Source organism: Oryctolagus cuniculus, chromosome 8 (genome assembly GCF_051225735.1).
Source record: "Oryctolagus cuniculus isolate XC-2025 breed Fujian yellow rabbit chromosome 8, ASM5122573v1, whole genome shotgun sequence".
NCBI lineage: Eukaryota > Metazoa > Chordata > Mammalia > Lagomorpha > Leporidae > Oryctolagus > Oryctolagus cuniculus.
In genome coordinates, this window is record NC_142874.1 from 31,899,752 (window position 1) to 31,904,883 (window position 5,132).

Here is a 5,132-nt window from a genome sequence, read left to right on the forward strand (position 1 = left end):
GGGATTTCTAGCTCCTGCTTTTGGCCTGACCCAGACCCAGCTGTTACAAGTATTTAAGAGTGAACCAGTGAATGGAAGCTCGCTCTCTCGCTCTCGCTCGCTCACTCGCTCTCGCTCGTTCTCTCTCTCTTGCTATGCCTTTCAAAAAAAATAAAATAAAATAGGCATTTTTTAAGATGCACTTAATAAAGAGCACCTGGCACTGTTATTGTCCCAAGAGAGGCTTCTGCTACCCTCTCCCACCTGCCCTTGCTGGTCTGGTAGCTCCCAGGGGCAGGTGTTTGGCCAAGCAGGGAAACACCTGCAGCCCACGTGCGAATGCCCTTCTCCAGCTCTGGTGCTTGATTCCAGCTCCCTGCCAGTGCAGACCCTGGGAGGCAGCGGGGATGGTTCAAGTACTGAGGTCCCTGCCACCCACATGGGAGACCCCAGGCTGAATTGCTAACTTCCAGCTTCTGCCCTGGTCAGGGGCTGTTGTGGGCATTCGGGGAGCAAAAGAGTGGATGGGCGGGCTCACTCTTTGTCTCTTTTGCTGTGTCTCTCTTCCTCTCAGAAAATTAATTAATTAACTGATTTAAAAAGCCTGCCAGTTTCTTGCAACTGGACCCCGTCCTCCCTCCCCTCCCCCACAAGCTGCCCCTCCAGGACACCTAATCTCTTCCAGAGACTGTCTGCTTTCCCAGCTCGCCTCTCTAGGTACTTATCTCCAAGTCTATTGTCTCCTCTCAATACACTCATTAGCATAAACGGTATTATCTCTGAAATCCAATTAATTTCAATTACTGTGGCCCAGACAGATTGTCAGGGAAAGTTCCGAGGGGCTGCCTCTGACTTCTCCAATTTTGCATGGCTGCCGGGATCAGGAAAACAGATAAACAGCTGGACAGGGACCCCTTGGAACTGCACTTACCTCGTCACCCGGACAATCTCAAGAAGCCGGCTCATCCCAGGCTCAACCCACGACTCGCCAGCCTTCTCTGCATGGATGGGGTGACAGGCACAAAGCAGGCAGCCAAGGGGACACTGGGTGATGATCTGGAATCATGCGCAGCTTAAGAGAACGACCAAGCGCTAACTACACACCACACGTCTTGTACGCTCCCCAGGTTGCAATTTCAGCCCATGTGAGCAACATCACATCATCCAGTGTCAATCAGACTTACCTGATGGCAGTTCTGGAACCAGACAGAAAATCTCCCTAGCAATCTTCTTTCTTTTTAAAACGATTTATTTATTTATTTATTTATTTGGAAGGCAGAGTTACAGAGAAGAAGAGGCAGAGGCAGAGAGAGAAATATCTTCCATTCGCTGGTTCACTCCCCCAAGTGGCTGCAATGGCCAGAGCTAGGCCAGGCAGAAGCCAGGAGCCAGGAGCTTCTTCCAGGTCTCCCACGTGGGTGCAGGGGCCCAAGGACTTGGGCCATCTTCTGCTGCTTTCCCAGGCCACAGCAGAGAGCTGGATTGGAAGAGGACCAGCTGAGACTTGAACTGGCGCCCATATGGGATGTCAGCCCTGCAGGCGGCGGCTTTACCCACTACACCTCAGCGCCAGCCCCTCTTTTCCCTTTATTAAAAGATTTATTTATTTACTTACAGACTTATTTATTCTTTGAAAGCCAGAGTGATACAGAAAGAGGGAGAGACCCTGAGAGAGATCTTCCATATGTTGGTTCACTTCCCAGTTGGCCACAACAGCCAGGGCTGGGTCAGACCAAACTCAGGAGCCTGGAACTCCATCCATGTCTCTCACGTGGAAGGCAGAGGCTGAAGCATTTAGGCCATCCTCCGCTGGCTTCCCAGGCACATAAACAAGGAGGAGGAATCGGAGGCGGAGCACTTGGGACTGGAACCAGCTGTCCAATATGGGATGCTGGTATCACCGCAATGCCGGCCCTTGCTATGAACTTAGGTTTAGTGGAGGAAATGGACAATGGACAGATGCTTTGGTTATGTTGTCCTGAACACCAGTCCCTCTGCCTCCTTACCTCAACACAGCTCATTGAGAAGGTGCAGGAGAAAGATGTCTTCAAGCTTCCAGCCTTAGTCAGTTAGGGATACTGTAAAAAAAAAAAAAAAAAAAATTACCATGGGAGCTATAGGTGCAACAATGCAATTTGTCTCGCCTGGTTCTGAAGGATGCAAGTCCAAGGCCAAGGTGTCAGCAGATCCAGTGTCCAGTGACCCCGGAGACCACTGGGGCAGGGGAGAGGGAGGGAGGGGAAGCAAGCTCTGTCCTATCTCCTCTGGTAGGCCATGGATCCCACTGGGGGCGGGGCTGCACCCTGGTGACTTAATCACCTCCTAAAGACCCTGCCTCCAGCCGTGGTCACCTTGGGGATTCAGCAGCGGTTTGGGGGTGATGCCAGCCTATAGTCTGTACCCACCCAGTTTTCCTCCAAGATTCCTTCTGGTTTTTCAGGAAGCATGTGAGCCATGACTGCGTTGACTACATTAAGCAGCAGCTCTGATGCTAGAAACGTGACCTCCACGGGACCTCAGATCAGACCTTGGCATCCTCATTCTGCAGGAGAGGAAAGAGGAGGCCAGAGGAATGAGTGTGTGGGTGGCAAAGCTCGCCCCAGGTCTCCTCTGGAAATGCTGGCTTTGGAGGACATAGAGGGAGCTGCACAGCAGGGAGTCCACAGCGGACATGCAGGCTGCAGGAGGCCCCAGGGTGCGCGCAGGGCACAGTAGCGCCTCATCAGCCAAAGGAGCTATTGGCCATCTCCGATCTGAGCGGCTCTGGCGGTGTGACACCGTGGCTAACACCAGCATCCCATATTGGAGCGTCACTTTGAGTCCTGACTGCTCCACTTCTGATCCAATTCCCTGCTAATGCACCTGGCAAATCAGCAGAAAATGACCCAAGTGTTTGGTTGGGCCCCTGCTCTTACATGGGAAATCTGGGTGAAGTTCCTGACTCCTGGCTTCAATCTGGCCCAGTCCTGACCTTTGCAGCTATTTGGGGAGTGAACCAATGGATCAAAGCACTCTCGTGCTCGCTCGCTCTCTTTCTCTCTCTCTCTCTCTCTCTCCCTTTTAAATAAGTATTTTTTAAAAAATAAATATGTGATATCAGCACTTGGGTCTCAGTCTTCCATGAGCTATATCTTTCACTGGGAGGCCCAAGTCTTGTCAAAGAACCCAAGGAGTTAAAAGCTGAAGCCATCAGATGAAAATAAGTCAAATAGTGGCAGATGCTCCACTCTGGTCAGATGGGGCCGCTGCCCTCGGAGCTGCAGGTGCATGGCAGAGGTCTGCAGCTCACCTCTCTGTTGGAGACTCTGGGTCCAGGGCGCTGGCTGGGCTGGGCACAACACACACTCCACACAACCATCTGCTCTCCGTCCCAGTCTCCCACATGGGTGGCAGGGGCCCAACCATTTGGACATCAAATGCTGCTTTCCCAGGTGCATTAGCAGGGAGCTGGATCTGAAGCGGAGCAGCAAGGGTTCAAACCAGTGCTCCGATACCGGATACCCACATCACAAGCAGCAGCTTAACCCACTGCAGCACCACACCAGGTGTCTGGATTAGATCTTTAGGATCAGAGCACTGTGGCTGAGTCTGGTGGCTTTGCAAGGAGAGAGAGAGGCAGACACACGCACTCCCTGCCTCTTCCCACAGGATGCTCTATGCCCCCTTGGGACTGCCAGCAAGGACACCACCCCAGGGGCCAAAGCAGTGGACCACCCACCTCCAGCTCTCTACACACAGTGAGTCTTTTCTCTTTATAAAATCTGGTTGCCTGGAATGTTTTGTGATGCTGAGAATCAACTGACTAACAGATCGGGGGAGTTGGGGGGGGGGTCTCAGGTTGGGGGTGGGGGAAATAACCTTTCCAGCCCCTGCCTGGGCTGAGGGGCCTCAAGATAACCACGGAGCCTCCCTCCCCAACTTGGGTGGATTACGGTAAAGAGGCCTTCCCACAGCCACACCTGCTCAGTCCCCAGCAGCCCGCTCATCAGCATTTAGAGTAATTTCAATAGAACCCCTGCAAAGCTTTCTCTCCACAGAAAGGTTTTAATACCCTTCTGAGTGACATTTAATATGATAACAGTATGTAAGTTTGACAGGAAGCTGTTTTCCAAGAGTTAAAATCCTCGCAGTCCCACAGATCAGACTGACAACAGCTTTCCTGATCATTATTAAATTCCCTGTGATTAGAAAATGGGCCGGTGCTATTGATTTAAGCTCTTTGAGTTAAGCCCAGCTTTAGGGGCCTTTCACACGGCACAAAAGGGGCATTTGATATTGTATTTTACCTTCCCAATTAAAGCACTTTTCCACGCACGAAGAGCAGACAGCCAGGGATTAGGGTCAGGTCTCAGGAAGAGAGGCGGAAGACGGACGTCTGGGCAGAGTACCGCACCAGGAGGCATGCTGCTCCACGCACACGGTGCACTGGCCCCAGGCTGGGGTGCTCAGGGCAGGAGGCTCCAGGCTCGCAGCTCCCAAAGGGGCCTGGGCCAGGGGCTGCTACTCTGTATTTAACCTCAGTGCTCCTGCAGGAAGCGTTGCCCACACAATAAACAGGCGCCTGAGTATTCCTCCCTCCCCCATTTGTCTTCCCTAATCCCGGCACCCTCAGGAGAGGTTTGTCACCTCTCCCCCAGGGAGGTCTCCTTGGCCAGTGCCACCCCCCATCCTGCTCACGAGGGCTCAGCATCCGTGCTAGACACGGTGCCATGCATGTCTCATCTTCCTTTCTTTTCCTAGGAGCCACAATGAACAATAGATGCTTAAACCACTCCCAAGCCCGGGACACGCATTTACACCAGGACACAAGTTTCAGCTGACAACACTTAATGCGTACACGTGCGTGTCCATGTCACAACCTGCAAAACCAATGGCGTGGCTCTATCCAGTGTCCTGCCGGCATTTGGGAACCACAAATAACTATGTTTGTATTTTTACGATTCATTTATTTCTCTGAACAGTAGTGTGGCAGAAAGAGAGGGCGAGACAGCAACCTTCCCTCTGCTGGTTCACTCCCTAAATGTCCACAACAGGCCAAAACCAGGAGCCAGGAACTTCATCTGGGGCTCCCCAACGTGGGTGGCAGGGGCTCAGGCACTTGGGTCTTCTGCTGCCTCCCAGGTGCATCAGCAGGGAACTGGATCAGAAGTGGA

At 52.5% G+C, this 5,132-nt stretch overlaps 1 long non-coding RNA gene across 1 annotated transcript; it reads right to left on the reverse strand.

Moving 5' to 3' along the window:
• Positions 1-1,250: 1,250 nt before the first annotated feature.
• Positions 1,251-4,738, reverse strand: LOC149124960 (uncharacterized). The gene is made up of 3 exons (XR_016212530.1): positions 4,266-4,738; positions 1,986-2,057; positions 1,251-1,456 (listed from the first exon to the last, which is right to left on the reverse strand). It is a non-coding gene; the product is annotated as an uncharacterized LOC149124960 (long non-coding RNA).
• Between the last annotated feature and the right edge of the window lie 394 nt (positions 4,739-5,132).